General features: G+C 37.7%; 1 protein-coding gene across 2 annotated transcripts in view; it reads left to right on the forward strand.

The window, feature by feature from the left end:
• Window positions 1–17,193, forward strand: part of rasgrf2b (Ras protein-specific guanine nucleotide-releasing factor 2b) — a 67,190-nt gene that overhangs the window by 2,064 nt on the left and 47,933 nt on the right. The gene's annotated exons all lie outside the window — the stretch shown is intronic.

The following is a 17,193-nucleotide window of genomic DNA, read 5'->3' on the forward strand; positions in this document are numbered from 1 at the left end:
ATCAGTTATATTCATCATCTTGTTACTGTGCATCCTTCATATAGTGACATGGGTAGAATAAGACAAAGATGAGATGCTCTGACCTGCAGTTTTTAGTGGACTGTTTGTAATTATGTGTAATGTCCGTGGTCCAGCCCCCATTCTTCACACTCACATCCACAGCACCTTGTTAATGTAAATCCATGTAGGTATTCCAAGGTTGTAGGCTGTGCCTTTTTTCACCTGTCCACTACACAAGTGCTCACTAGCGCCCCCTATGAGCACTTAAAGCATCCCTCTGACAAATGTAGATTAGACCGTATTTTTAGGAAGGCTAATAACTATGATCAATTGAAAAAGGCAGTTTTCTTATCTTAATAATGTCTCATTTTCAAGCATCAAGCACCTTGAACTCTAATGTCCCAAAAAAAAACTGTGCACTTCTAGGAGGGATTTAGGAGCTATAAAAACCTTTGGGACAGCAATTAACAACATAGTTCCGTCTCATGTGAGACTGTGCCGACTTTTTCGTATGTTCACTGTGCAACATCATATCAGTTTATCATTAGTGTGTCAGCTGGGTGTTACACTGGTCATGATTTGACCTTGTATCTGAAGATTTGAGAGGAAAACATGAAGCCATTTCTTTAAGAATAGTTTAATAGTTGTTTAATGTTTTCCTTTGAAGGCACTTGTAACTGAATGTGGTCTATAAATTGATATTGACATAAATATACATTTGTAATTTATACAGTGAACTTATTTTATTTGACACATTAATTTGTTTAATTTGCTCACGGTTACTTGTTGTAGGGTGGCACACAAGTTCCCATAATAAATGCCATACTCCTGTTTAATGCACTTTTTTAGCAAATACTGGACTGCAGTCTGTCTGGTGTAGATTCTTTAATCATTGAACTGATTAATAGCCTTGACTAATGTTGGTCCTGACTAGTCTTTGAGTTAAAAATTCTCATTATTATATTTATAATTTTGTTTCCGTAGACTTTTTCCTGTGGCATTTAGACCTGATGCACTTTTTTACTTAGGGCAATACTGAATTGAGTCTTTGTAATTATTTTATTTATTTTGCCGTTTGCACAAAGGAGAGGTTAATATATCAATACAAACAAAAAAATCTGTATGTGTCCCTTTATCCAACATTGCATTTAATGTCCATATGTTTCAGCCCTAATATATACCATAAACAAATATTCCACATTCTACTTATATGAACAGATGCATATACCTGACTGAACAGACCGAAGTAATGAACTGATTCAGTGTACTGTTAATGTCCAGATCTGACCTCTCTCTTCTGCAGGAACACAGTCGCTCAGCAGTGAAACCTCAGCTTAATCACACACCCACGGACGCCCACACTGCTGTGTGCATGCATATCCACACACACACACAGATAAATCTAGACTGGTCCACAGAGAACACAGCCAATTATTCTGGGGTTCTGCAGCTCCCAGCTCCTGGTGATAATACATAGGAGGAAAAGTCACAAAAGACACTAATGTAAAACATTATGAAGAAATGACTAAATCTACCACTAGTATCTTTGTTGTCAACCAATGGGTTTCCAACAAACGTGCAAAATCATGATCAAGGAAATGGTTGGTTTACAAGGGCTTAAAAATGCCTTGGTTTATTTAGCTGCTGAAAATTTGGCAACTGCTGATATTACACTGAAGTGAGGCAGTTAAACTCGTGAAAAATGGGGAGCAACCAGATCCAGCAAATAGCTATTTTGGACCGTATTATAAAACACTAACAATACTTAAATAGACATTATATTAGGATAATAAAACAAGGGTTCCAGGAAGAATGCTAAAGTTGGTGAAATAATTACTGCCAGAAGCACATTGTGATGTTGATATTTTTTACTGGACTTCTAAAGTTCTAAAAGGTCATGTATTACAAAATTAAACGGGAAGGCAACGTGTAACATATAGATTCTGACCTATATTTTTCACCTAATGTTATGGTGTTGCAATCATATACAGTGTTTCAGATACAGTCTCAAATAGGTGGATTCAGACAGCCAATATTACTCACATCTTTAACTTAAGAACCATTCCCATTAACTTCCACTTTTAAAGCATTAAAGGTTGGGGTTTTTCCTTCTTGTTTGTATTTTTTGGAAATAAGAAATATGTAAAATAGTATATGTAGTAATATATTTTGATGAACAGATGTGAGCTGTAAAGAGTTGAATCCATGACCAGAGTGGGCAGTTATACAAGTTTGCATAATTAACTATACATATGATATCATCCATGTCTGTAAATGTCACACCATCGTCAGACCCTTAACACACATTCAACAGCTTTTGTAGAAGTGTCATGCTGTACTTTTACACATCTAACATTTTCATACCTGAAAAGGCTGCTTTAGTCCTATTAACCAATGAAAAAGACCATTGGCTGTTGGCTAGTTAATAAACACTATGTTTACTAAAAGCAACTAATCTTGTTTTCTCCAGTTTAAGATTCTATTTTCTCCAGATTCTGTTCTGCTCCATATAGTTAGCCTAAAAGCTAATTATAAGAGGAGATTTTCTGACAAGCAATCAATCTGATAATTAAGGACAATAGGCTGCTTAAAGAAGTTGAGTCTGAGCATCATCTTTAAGAGGCTCAGATCATAGGAGTTCATTAACTTTGTGTATAAAACTATTAACAAGATAGTATCATCTCCTCATTTTGGTTTTGGTTCCTTTTATTTGGTACTTTACCTATTCGAATGGCCAGCAGATACTGAGAATATTGAGAACCTTGTTATTTAAATTTTTTAATATTACTCCTCAGGTCACACTCAGGTTGTTTTTGAAATTCCCAGATTTTTGGTATAAAATCCTTAAAGTATGTATATATTAAATAAATTGTATGGCCATTTATCTCCACTAACCACCCAGCACCTAGAATTACATTGCAAGATGGTAGAGATGGTTAGCTCTCTGTTTGGTAATATATCTGAAATAAGCAGTTAGTCCTCTCTTTCAAGTGTGTTGAGCTGTGAAATGATTTTGTGTGAGCAACAGGTAGATAAATAGCAGTGTTTGAGTTCACATTCCTCTGGGGAAGTGTGATAGTCTCCACTGTTCCAGCTATTTCTGATTTTGGGAGACTTAGCTAGTGTGTGAAATTGGCAATAACTAATATTGGGAAGAAATTTAAGTAAAAACTAAATGAGAACACTAAACTTCTAGTGGTGTGTAAAACTCCAGGACTGATGAAACGTGAGCCCTTGTAAAACCCTCTTAGAATATAAATATGTAGTTTACTCTTATTTGTATCACTGTCAAACTATTTACAAACCTTGTACAATTTAACTGGTCATAATTTGTGTTTAGGTCAAATAAATATATCTTTCCTGGCTAATCTTACTTAATTTATAGCTCAATGTAGTGTTAAGATTTCAATATCCACCTACACACCTTTGCAATAACAGCATGGCCGAGGTGTATTTCTGGTTGGTTGCATTAGATTTTATCTGCATGGTGAGCGTTATTCTGAGCGTTCATGTCAGAGCACACAGATTTTAACACCTCCTTCATGACAAACTGACTGGCACTGTAAGTGTGATACATGCTTCTATTAATGATGCGTTTTTCAAGTTGAAAATTATAGCAATATTATTTTATTTTCAGCTTTATGCACCATGCACCATGGGAAATCAGAGGATTAGTAAGATATCCTAAAGTAATCATGTTGTAATAATTGTATCCTAAAACTATGAGTTGAAGGGTTTGTTAGTAAAGGCAATGGTTTTGCACAGAATAGCAAACATGTAATGAGTGAATTCTGAGTGGTTCTTTGTATGATTTAATTGATTAAACGTGATGTAATACCTGATATGTATAGTTCTTTAAAGGACCTATTTTAAATGGTTCTATACAGCATCAAGTCATATGTTTGCTACTATACTTAAACCATTTCTGCTAAGACTGTGTGCTAGAATGATTTTAGGTATATGTCAGGAGGATAAAACTATTTTAATTTAGTTACAGCTTTAGTGAAAATACAGATGTGAAAATGTACAGTATCGCAGAAGAAATAAAAATTGTAATATAAAAGTTCCTTAATATTTAATTTGAAGAAAAACAAGATATTATTTGAATAAATTTGGACCATTCCAATTGTTTCATTGATCAGGAATTCTGGAGAAATCCTAAAGATGTTATTTTAGTCCTACACACCCTTTATCAGACAGCATTAGTGCACAGTACAGTCCAGTCTGCTAGGTCACATGTCTAGCCTAAAAATATGTCTGTTCACAAAATGAATATGAATTGACTTGGGTAGCATTCTTAAAATTTAAAGTGTGATTGTTATTGAACATAATTCTACAACAAAAGTGAAAAGCAAGCGGTTTACTATCACCTGAGATTTTGGCCAATAGAAGAAGGCACTGGTGCACAAATTACAAGCACATGAAAGCAAAACCTCCCTCACACTAAGCTTATCTCTAAACCTAAAAATATGCTCCAGAAGGACATAAGTGATACAATTATATTTTTTCCACAGACCTAAGGTAAATTTCCTCCACAAGAGTTAACAGCACTGTTTCTTATCTTCTTCTTTGAAAGGGCACTGCCAGTGGCTAAGCTCTCATTTGAGAGTGATCGTAAAATAAGTACATAAAAAATATTGTCTGCTCACTGCACTGCGTCTTTTGCCAAATGTGTTCTAATATGGTGAAATTTGTGAAAGAATACGTCATAAAATAATATATGTAAAATACTTGCAGGGCGGCACGGTGGCGCAGCAGGTAGTGTCGCAGTCACACAGCTCCAGGGGCCTGGAGATTGTGGGTTTGATTCCCGCTCCGGGTGACTGTCTGTGAGGAGTTGGTGTGTTCTCCCTGTGTCCGCGTGGGTTTCCTCCAGGTGCTCGGGTTCCCTCCCACAGTCCAAAAACACACGTTGGTAGGTGGATTGGCGACTCCAAAGTGTCCGTGGGTGTGAGTGTGTGAGTGAATGTGTGAGTGTGTGTTGTCCTGTGAAGGACTGGCGCCCCCTACAGGGTGTATTCCCCCTTGCGCCCAATGATTCCAGGTAGGCTCTGGACCCACCGCGACCCTGAACTGGATAAGCGGTTACAGATAATGAATGAATGAATGAAATACTTGCACGAAAATGATATGGTATACAGATCCAGAGCACAGACCTGAATTCCTATTTTGTGTTTAAAATAGTACAGAAGTAATCGTAATAACAGTTTACAGACACCAAAACATTCCAGCAGATCAATATATATGTGCTTAATAAGTAAGATTGTGACCACACTGGGTTCACTTACCTGTGTTTCTATGTCTCAGAGAGGAAAGTGGAAAGTAAATGACATAATAACACATCACTTATCACAGCCTTCACACAAACTTCAGAAGTGCAGCCGCAAATCCTAGGCGGGTTTAAAGATTATGGAAGATTACATGTATTTTGTTTTTTTATCAAGTCTTAACAGAGATGAGGAAATTACAGCCCAGCTCTTACAGAACATTACATTGTTTTATTTGCACTACATTAGAGTTTCTGAGATCAGTTCCGCTGTCATCCTATGCCCTGCAGAACAGTGGATGGTGGGTGTTTTTGTGCAGTTTCTTATTTTAAAGCATATTTTAGCCTATTTTGCAGCCAAGGTGTTGCACTGAAATAAAATTATTTCACACATAAATGCTTAAACAACAGTAGGTCATACTCCCTCAACTGAATTTCCTGTATTCATTTTATTTTCCGTAATGAGGGACTATGGATGTGAGGAAATCCCCCATAAACCCTGGCGTTTCACTGAGATGGCTCCTGTTGGAAAAATTAAAAGTGATACACAATCACCTGCCCTTTTTATCTGCGATATATTTCACGCCATGTGTTATTTTACTATTATTTTAATGACTCTGTTCTCAGCCAGATAGGGCACAATAATATTTTTTACAGCCGGAGCAGATGCAGTACGCTGAGCATAACTGAGTTAATAGGGTAGGGCCTGTGCTTGTGTCTGTGGAAAAATGAGTCAATCAGGGGGCCTGTTGCTCAAAAATGAAACACAAGGGATTGTTCTCTTATACCTCACTTATAATCTCAACACCTTGCATGTGCAGTATATTTAGACATTTTCAGTGCAAACACTGAGGCAGGCAGCAGCCACTGCTTATGTCACCTTTAAGTGTAACAATTTAAAACAATTTCTGCTTGTAACTGGAGATCACTCTTTCACTTCACTGTGGCAGAACTTTGCTCCACCCTAACACCCCTGGCAGGAATTTTGGGATTGACACTTACAGAGGATGTACACCCAGCTTTTTTACCTTGTAGCAAATAAACAAATCACAAACAAATTGCATAATTTTAGCTGGACATTCTGGCTTTGTGAAACAACTCAAATTTTAATGAATTGGAATTAAATTATATTACTGGAATTAACTGCATTTTTTCAGCTCACGTAGAAACAGTTTCACAATCAGTCATAGTTTACGAAAAAATCACATTGTATTTTTCATTTCTAAAACATATACCAACACTAGTCTAAAATGCAAATTAGACAGCAATAATGGACCAGTGTAGATGGTTATAATTACCTCAACAGTCAGTCCACAGTTGTACACTGTATTTTGCATATTTTCCCATCAATATTAAAGTCTTTGTTCAGGATGAAAATGCACTTTGCCACAGAGCAAAGAAGGATAAAACCTCTTCCTCTTCTCTAGAACTCAACTTGATTTGAAAGTTATAGTCAAATAAACAAATAAAATGAGAAATAGAAACTCCATGACACGGCTCCACTCTGCAAAGCTTATTGGTCAGCTTTTAGAGAGAGCTGGACCAGGCATGGTGTAGAATAGTGCTTTTATTAGTAAAGACATTGGCTTCATAATTCAGGCCAGAGGAGAAGCAACAATGTACTAACTGTGAATTGTTCTTCTTTTGGGGTCCAATTGAAAACGTGTCTCCCAGAATGATAACGTAACAAGAGAAGGAAAAACCTTATTACTTTTGAATGGAAGTGAAAGTAAAAAGATTTAATTCCAAGTAATTTTCGAGCATCTCTATTATTTTATTAATCATTACATTTTTACACATTGTGAAGGACAGCCGCGGAGTTCAAATGACGAAATAAACTAGAAATCAACAAAATGGGGTTGCATGTTTTTAATTGGACAGCGATGATATTTTGTATTCAAAATTGTGATTCCATTATTTTTCCTGCTTGTATCCAGTAGTTCTGATTATAGCAGTGCTGAACAGGATGAAGCAGTTACAGAATTTGAATGAATGAATGAACACAAGTCAACAACCAACAAGTGTGGTGATTCCATAATTCTTGCCAGAAGTTGTTCTTTGCAACATTTCTGTGGAGGGCTTGTGAGCATTAACTGTGCATTAAAGACTCTGCAACAACATTTCAAATGGGTTCGAGACTGGTATTAAAAGAAAGAAAGAAAGTAATGGTGATTTATTATTTGAGCATGCTTGCTATAAGTTTTGCAGGTACAGATGTTAAAGGGCCTCCTCAGCACTTGCCCTGTGACCTTACCCATGTGAAACCACTGCAAAACACATGTTTTTTTTTCTTCTTTAACATAGAACTCGAGCATTCTAAAAATGTCCAGGCTCAGGGCACTGGTGGGCATGCAACATTTAAATGAAGCATTTGGCTTATTAACATTTTCTGCCCTTTAGCATAACAGATGATTAAAGTTTATAGCATTGTATTAGTGGGTAACAGTGTGATTTAAGCTAAAATTACATATTTAAATGGTGAAGGGTAATGCTTATTTGTAAGAAAAATGAAATGCAGAATTAGCCACAAATAGGGGATTTCCTCAATCTAATTTCTTGTCCAACTAAGAGTACAGTGGCTTTGGAAATGGACTGGTGGGAGCTTACTCATCACCTCCCTCTCAAAGGAAACTTAACTTGCTGTTTACAGAAGTCTCTAACCTGATTCTTTGCACCAAGGAACAATAGAATCATCAAATTTGCAAAAATATTGCTTGTATGTTAATTTAACTCAAAGCCAAGCTGTAGATTCACACACTCATTGTGTGATGCAGTGTCAGACATTGTGTGGGGTTTTCACAGAGTAAAAACCTTGCAGTCTGACGCCAGTGCTGGATGTGTCCTAGGAGTCAGAAAGAGTCCAAATTTTATGTATCATCACCAAGGTAAGATATACCTCTCGCCAAAGTAAGTGGTCTTTTTTTAGGATAATTTCATCTGACTCTCCTGCAAACTACTGCAGTTCCAGGACATGACCCTGCTGCACATATTCCTAGCATTCAAAGCTGCACAACTATCGGCCTCCTCATTACCGCTCTCGCCCCAAACTGTGAATGATGTCACACAGAGCTTGCCACTGGCCGTTCCACAGCTGGTGCTCTGGCTCCATGTCATTACAACACTGCAGCAGGCAGCTTTCTGCTGCTTGAAACTGTTGCTAACTCAAACTAATGCCAAACAGTATTCAAGACCATGTGTTAGCAAAAGCAGGTTTCCCCAGAGGAACATTTTATTTCTGTAATTTTATTTATTTTATTGTTTAATGGCAATTCCATCTAAATTCCATTAGAGCAAATAGCATTAGACAGAATGGAGACACTTCTGGCTCAAATAAAAATGATAATAATTATTCACAGCTAACTAAGAAGGTTTGTAAGTGGCAGATGAGCAATATTCCCTCACTCTGAGAGATCTCTACTAAAACCCAAGGGGAGGTCCATGTGAGAATCCCTGGTTCTATTTCTCAGGAGAAATATCTGAGCTAGAGATTTCAGCAAAAGTCTTCTTTTTCCACTGTTGTCTGGGAGAAACTACAGAAATGTTAAAACTCTCTCTCTCTCTCTCTCTCTCTCTCTCTCTCTCGTTTTATCTCTAAATGTTTTTTTTTTTAGATATTAAGCTAGTAAGACCAGATCAGATAAGTCTTTATTGTACGCGATCACAGATATATTATTCCCGTTCCAAAAAGCTCCAATAATACTAGCTATAAATTAATGAATAGTTGAGCTGAATATAAGAGAGAAATTAACCTGAAACTTGTGGCCATTTCCATCCAGGACCCATTTTATATCGCCCTGGAGACCACCTCTACGATTGAACATCATCTGTGTTTAATTATTGATTATATGAGACTATTTCCAGAGCCCTGTCCCTTTTGGGGCCGCAGGTTCCACAGCACATATCTTACAGAGACTCTCATATATAATGGCTCATACAGATGATGTCATATTGATGCACTTGTTTATAATTAGCATGTAATAAAGCACTTAGTGCTCTCTTCACTGAAAAGGAAAAGGAGTCATCAGACTTTCTATTGATAGAACTTATAATTAAGTTTATGAAAAATCAGATGCCATTGTGTCACTTAACCCTTTAAAAATCCATCTTATTACATCTTTATTATTTTATAAATACAAAAACTTAATTCATTCATCACATATAGATGTGTGTGGTAGACTGTTTTGTTACTCCATTAATAATTACATGATATGAATTACTATGATTTTGGCCATACTTAAACTGTAGTACTATTGGTATCAGTTGTGTTCTAGTGAGTATCTGCTTCCATTTCTGTTGCAAATAAGGACTCTTTAGATCTGTAGGTTATTTGGGAGAAGTTGGTGGGAGATCAGGAGTTAAGAAGCATTTGCTACCAGAAAAGGGCCTCCAGTGAAGGGTCTTGATACCACAATTATTCCCCTGCAAATTTCTACTGCCCCCCGCTTAAATTGTGAAGCCGTAAGTGAAACAGGCATAGTGGGACAAATTAATACCAGGAAATTGAGGCTAGGGGCCAACAGTTCCTGCTGATCAGAGGCTGAAAGACCTTTTCCCATGTGTGTGTGTGTGTGTGTGTGTGTGTGTGTGTAAAATGGTGTGGTCTGTGAGTGTGTTCCTTGAAGCTATGACAGCAAAGAAAGAGTTTGAGACAAAAATGCTTCCATCTGCTTCTCCTGGGTGGTCAGGCTGAAGCTGCAGTGGCCTCCTCATCCAAACGTTGTGGTCTTTGTGTGCTTATAAACTGGCCATAAGCCCATTCAGTTCTGCAGTGTTCAGGCTCCAAAGATCTGCCATTCTAGTGAGCCAAGCTCCTTATATGATCCAATGCAGTGAAAATGAACATATTATTATTCAGTTGAAGATGGATTTAATCTTAACCAGAAAATAGATTGTTGCTACAGTGTTTGGCAGCCGAACTGAGGCTGAGTTTTTTTCTGAGACCTTTTTGTTCATTTAGTCTTTGCTTTGGTCTCTCATGACCATATAAATTTCAGTTTTGTGCCTGACTTTGAATTTGTATCTTGCATCTGAACTTTGGTGTTTTGTAAAATTCTAAATCTCTGCTGGAAGTTTGCGTTATGAAATCTTATGTAACACTTATGTGTATCTATCAATGTTCAATGAAATGCATAAATAGCGGAAATTAACTTAAACATACAATGAGGAGGAGGTAAATGAATAAAAATATGAATTAAAATATATATATTAAATGTAGCCTATGCTCTCAAGACCATGTTGCCATGGAAATGAGATTCACTGGTGAAGTGCCAGAGTTTGAAAATACGTTCAATATTTGTTAAGAATTGTTATGCAATGGTTGCTCTCTCTCTCTCTCTCTCTCTCTCTCTCTCTCTCTCTCTATCTGTCTATCTATCTATCTATCTATCTATCTATCTATCTATCTATCTATCTATCTCCCCCTTTATCCCTGTCACTCTCCCTCTCTACTTTGCTTTTTCCCTCTCTTTCACGCCTCTCCGTCCTTCTTTCCCCTCACTCCTCTCTCTTTCTCTCTCTCTCTCTTTCTCTCTCTCTCTCTTTCCCTTTCCCTCTTTCCCCAATGTTTCTCAATCTCTCACTCTCTTTCTCTCTCTGTTTCTCTCTCTCATTTTCCTCTAACTGTCTCTCCTTCCTTCTGTGAGCTTGGCAGATCCACAGCTCAAATCATTCAGCTGGATATGTGGAAGTGTGAGTTGTAGAGCGGAGGCATTGTGGGTAGGGAGGTGTTAATGCCGATGTTATCTCCCCCTTAGCCTGTAACATGGTGATGGAGCCTGGAGCACTGGTCTGTTGTTACAGCACGGTTCACTGCCCTCTAATCCAGCTCAGGACAGTCAAGAAGTATAAAAGAACTCTGTGTGTGTGTTGGTATATTGTGTTTTATAATTAATGTCTGCCCATGAATAGAAGGTCTTAAGAATTTTCTTTGCCATGTGACATGCCTCTGTTTGAATAAAAGACAACATCATCTCATAGTTACATAATGTACACTGAAAAATGGGTTAGGAAGTCACTCACTCTGGGTAGTGGCGAATAGGAAGGACACCTCACATTGCTAATGTGTAAGAAATGCTTTGATTGTGTCAGAGTCTGTCTGAGCAGTGGAAACTTGGAAAGGGTTGAGGAGAGTCAAAATGATAAGGGCTTTGTTGAAACTAGTTTCTGTGTTGTGGCTTGGTTATGAGCACCACACAAAAGAATCAAAATGATGTGAAATGAGGAATAGATTTTAGTGGTTTATTAAAATGATAACACTCACACCTGTAGATCCTGACTAAGGGTATAATAGGGACTATAGGATCTTATAGACTTAGGGTGTAATATAGACCTGAATCTTAAGAACTGGGGTGTTAATAATTAGGGGTGTAACAGGCACAGGAATCTTATGAACTAAGGGTGTAGCAGGGAATAGACTGTTATATACAATAGAAAATAAATCTTAAAGACTAATGGTATAGTAGGCACTAGGATTTTAAGGTCTAGAGGTATAGTAGGGACTAGAATTTTATGGATTAAAGGGGATGTCTATCTTGGGGAAATGATGTTGTCTGGTTTGTTTACAAAAGAATTGCCACAAATACTCGATTGTAACTGAAGTTGTTTAATTTTGTAGCACTTTCGGTAATGCAATTAGCCGTCTCCTGAGTTTGGTGACATTTCCACCTTAAGTGACTTAACAGCAATAACAAGTCAATATTACCCACCTATGGAGCAGGAATAAAGTAAACATCCTCATCTTGGTTCTTGCTTTTAGAGGTCTATTCATTGTCTAAAATCCTCCAGATGCCTTTTCTGCCATTAGCAGGCAGAGAGAGAAGGCCTAGCACACCAGACTTTTTTACTCATTTAGGGATACTGGGGCTTTGTAAACACATTAGACGGGAGAGTTTTAGCAAATAGTAAGGAAACATTTTTTGAATTTTATAAAAAGTTCAATCATGAACATTGCCTTTAAACAGATGAATCAAATGAATATGTTTAGCAGGGACTATCACACAGACTGAGGTTAACTAAGGACAATGACTTGTAAGGACTAGAATTATCCAGAATCAAACTGACCTAACCATAATTACATACAGTTTTGGATGCCTTGGAGTTTTTATTAAATGTTTATTAAATCTAGCTATTCAGTTAACTAAAGGAATAACATAAAACCTCTGCAGTTATCGATTTATTGTGTTTCTTACTTAAACACAACAGAGGTTTGTATTTGTATTGAGTTATTCAGTCAGCCAGGGGAGATTCTTTGGTCACTGTGGGTGAATCTAGTTGGTCTGCCTTTTCAGAAGAGCTAATGAGTTAACATTAAGGCCTACACACTAGAGCAAAGGTGTTTATCCATTGTCCTGGAGGGCCTTTGTCCAGCACAGTTTAGTGATTCATCTGATCAAACCTGATTAAACTCATCTGTTAATGTCTGGGCTTGGTGAGGTTGCTTGAGCAGAGAAAGAAACTGAACTACCCCAGTGTATGGAATGAAGAACGCAGTGTTAACTCTGCTTAAATGAAAACCTTAAATGGGTTTTCTGTTAACTCTTTAAAGTGCAATTATGCTGAAATCAGAGGTTGCGTTTCGTTATAAGAAGATGAAGAATATAGAAACTATATACACACACACACACACACACACACACACACACACACAATTGTAAAATTGAATGTATGTGCACTGACACTCAAGATGCCTTTAAAACAGATTTGATGATTAGAACTACTCCAGAAGGGGGTCTGAGATACATTTGAACCACATGTTTGATAACCAAAACACCTGCCAGTAAACTGAAACTGCTTCCTTTGTTTTACAACACTGAGCATGTGATCCGAAATGCTTAAAAGCAACAGGGACACTACTTCAAATATCAAGGCAGCAACCATTTTTAGCACAGCACAGGAAGAGACTGAATAAATAAAAACTGGTTACGATGTCAGTGTTGCATTTACATAGCACAGTAATCAGATTTAAGTCTGACAAACAGGAAACACATTTGTCTACCAATAAATGAACATGGCTAAAATCTTATCAGGATACAGTGAAGATACTAGTCACATGAAATGTAAACAAGGCCTAATTGTATTATTTAATATATTATTGTTACAAAAAGACAAGTGACTTCTGTTGCCAACATTGTTCAAGCTGAGACATCTTTTTTGCTAACATGCTAAAGCTGATGTTGAGGCGGAGAAACAATAACAAGATATTGCGCTGACAAACGTGTATGTGGCTCTAGTAAGGGCTTAGAACGCAATGAGTTCTCAGCAACATGTGTGAAAATCAGTGGGTCCTCATAGCATTAACCTCAGTGTTAGCTCACGTTTGTGGGCATGTTGTTAATCCAGCTGTTTCTTCTAACTGTAAGATGGCGTGGGCACCTGCTGCCTGCTGTTGCACACACCTTACCCCTGTTTATGTGAGTGGACAGACGGAAAATCATTTCGCTGCAATGTTGTACTTGAATCTGAATCTGAATCTGAATCTATTCATGTCTTCATGTCAGTATATTGAGGTAGCACAGGAATCTTAGAAGTATTTTTTTATGGTCCTAGTTAATGCTAGCTTCTGTCTTTTCAGTCACATTGTTTTTGTATGTTAAATATCAGACAGATATTTTTACCACATATGATTAAAAATAAAGCTATTGTCAAAAAAAAAAAAAAAAAAAAAAAACCCTGATAAGGCCACGATGTTTCAGTTATGTGAGTCATCAACTGAAAAAAACAATCCAAATGCTCTCCCAAGTATGCTCTTCCAGTGTCTTGACAGTATTAAATAAATATGTGCACCAATTACCATAACAGGTGCTTGTTAGATTTATAAGTCAAGTGAATGCTGATATCATTAATTGCAGATTTACATGTGCCTGCTTAGTCAGATGCTCATGCTTCTTTTAATATTTTTTAAACCTATTTGGGTTGGTGAATGAAAGCTTGTGAGCATGATCAAATTAGTCGGATCCTGTTAGTATTTTGGTGCACTGAGGGCTTGCAAGACATTGTGAAAAAAAAAAAGATAAACATATTATGCTCTATTAAGCTCTGATGGGTGATGTGTGCAAACTTGTTTTGACAGTTAAACTCGCTGCTGTACTTGAGCGGCTGTGACTGTGGAGAGCTCTCTGGCCTTGAAAGCATCCTGTTGCTAAGGAAGTCCATAGCAGCAATGTAGTAATCATATTGTGTGTCATTGCTGTACATAATGCACCAAAGACCTCACCATGACTAGTTATTCAGAACACTGACATTTATATTAAACATCAGATATGAAAACCTATGCATTTCCTTGCTTGTACAATTTGTAAAATAAATTGGGTAAAAAATGTGATATAATAAAACAGCTGTATCAGTTTCAGGAAAACAACTCAATGATGTCAGGGAGGTGGCAGAGTCTGGATGCCGTGGCCTTATGGTTTCAAAGCAGCTGAAAGGGTCAGAAAAGAGTGTCCAGGCCCAGGGGCAGCCAGCCTGAGAGATTCTAAATAGATCTAGTGAGGGTTATGTAAGACCTCTCATGCATGTCTGTGCTCCAAAACAGTAACGCATTAATCCTCTCAACTTGGCTTTAGCTGCAGAGAAGTGCAGCATGTATGTATAACATGTACAGATAGCTGTAAACAGGAGAAGGAGCATGCATGTGTGTATGCAGTATATGAAGATAAAAAGGCATCTCATCTCATTGTGTATTTTTTTGTTTATTTTTTGCAAATGTTAAAATGACACGTGTTCCCCCACATGAACATAATTTAAATTGTACAATAAATTAACACCACCCCCAACATTTATGGAATTGCTCTGTAAATATGGCTATTGAGCCATGCTGGTTAAACACATAAAACAGACCATATAGAACAGTATAACATTTTCTGTGCAGTGAAGTTTAAGAACATTGATCCTTGTGATTGTAATAAACCTTGCGCAATAGTCTATGCCCTATTTCCTGGGTTTAAATGGTGGCAGCACTGATTAGAACAAGGTCACAGTTTTGGTTTTTGTAACTTTAGACATCAACAAGTTTCAAACTATGGACCAGTTCACATAGTATAACATATTGTTTACACAGTGTTCTACACATTGTTCCCTGACACAGATCTGATGAAGCGGTCTTGTATTGGGATTGAAACATATCATGATTTGTCTTTGGAAAAAGCTTGTACCGCTGGATCCTTCTTGATTCTGCTCTTTCTATGTATAGTTAGGTAACACTGATATGTAATCCCACACAGTGTAACCTGGCATCACATTAGAAGGCTAGTCCTGGACTGCTTGCACACAGATCAGTGTATATTTCAGCTCAGAACATAATTCATGGAAGGCAATGTTACGCTTTTCAAGAAGCTGATGTGTGTTATATTTCCCGCAGTGGTGCACTCATGAGAATTAGAGGTGTCCGTTATTTAGAGCATTCTATGGCAACTCCTGTCAGTCAATTATTTGCATCTGTGCATGTAGACATTTTAATTTACTTTTTCCTTATGAAATGAGGTGTGACGTTCCAAAAAGTTCCTGTTTCCTCAGAAAAATATTGGATCAAGACAGTAAAACTGATACAGTCTGCTAAAAGTCTGGAACTATATTTAAACTCTGTGTTTGTCTTCATTTACCAGTAAGACTTTTCATACTTAAAAACACTGGTAACTGAAGTTAGAACCATCATATTAGCTATAGAGCTAAACATTTCATTGTGTTTGGATATTAATATTTGTTGTGCATATTTGGTGTGTGGAAAAAAAAATCCAAAGGAATAAATGGTTAAAGTTTAAACTAATGTCTAGTGCTGTAACACACTTAGAGTGCTGTTCTGACTACTTTTATGGTTACTGAGCTTGAGCTTGTATTCATTTGGGAGCTTCTAATTTACAATCACTAGGAAACTAATCAGACAGACTGGCCACATTAGGCTTGTACTTTAATAGCTGCATGAAATAAAGTCGAGTGCATTGATAATCATAATTATCCATTCCATCCATCCATTATCTGTAACCGCTTATCCAATTTAGGGTCGCGGGGGGTCCAGAGCCTACCTGGAATCATTGGGCGCAAGGCGGGAATACACCCTGGAGGGGGCGCCAGTCCTTCACAGGGCAACACACACATTCACACCTATGGACACTTTCGAGTCGCCATTCCACCTGCAACGTGTGTTTTTGGACTGTGGGAGGAAACCGGAGCACCCGGAGGAAACCCACGCGGACACGGGGAGAACACACCAACTCCTCACAGACAGTCACCCGGAGCGGGAATCGAACCCACAACCTCCAGGCCCCTGGAGCTGTGTGACTGCGACACTACCTGCTGCGCCACCGTGCCGCCCTAATCATAATTATTTACATGCCAATTCAGATGCCAGTCAGATGAAATTGTGATGATTTTGCTAGGCTTAATGCTGCAGTACAATGCAGTTTTGTATCTGAAACTTGGAGTTTTATATTAATCTTCATCTAAAAAGGACCACAACGATTTTTGGACTACAGTGTCCTGATGTCCTTCTCCCAGTTGTGTTTCTTAGTTGGAATATTGCGCTTTTCTCCACAAACTCCACAGCACCTAGAATAGCATATATTTTCAAGCCATTTGAAGAACTGGGATTGTATTCAAGAAATAATCAATTTATTTTATTGTGTTGCGTCATCTTTGGGACCTGTTGCTTTTGGTCAGTTGAAGAACATAGTGAGGCTTTGAAAGCTTCTGGTTCATATGTTAAAAGTTGCCCTCATTTTCACACCATCTCTTCTCCCTCAGGGCAGAATGACAATAGCCAATTCAACCTTCCCTTCCCCAGCTGTATTTATTTGCCTGGAAATGGCCCCAGGCTGCACTCCTCATTCACTGCTTACATGTGTTCATCTCATTTCCTCTAAACTATATTTTACCAGTAGGTTCATCACTCTCAGTGCTGCATCAGACAGGGTAATGTGTTCTCTGTATATGGAGAA

The sequence above is a fragment of the Hoplias malabaricus genome, chromosome Y (genome assembly GCF_029633855.1).
Source record: "Hoplias malabaricus isolate fHopMal1 chromosome Y, fHopMal1.hap1, whole genome shotgun sequence".
Taxonomy (NCBI): domain Eukaryota; kingdom Metazoa; phylum Chordata; class Actinopteri; order Characiformes; family Erythrinidae; genus Hoplias; species Hoplias malabaricus.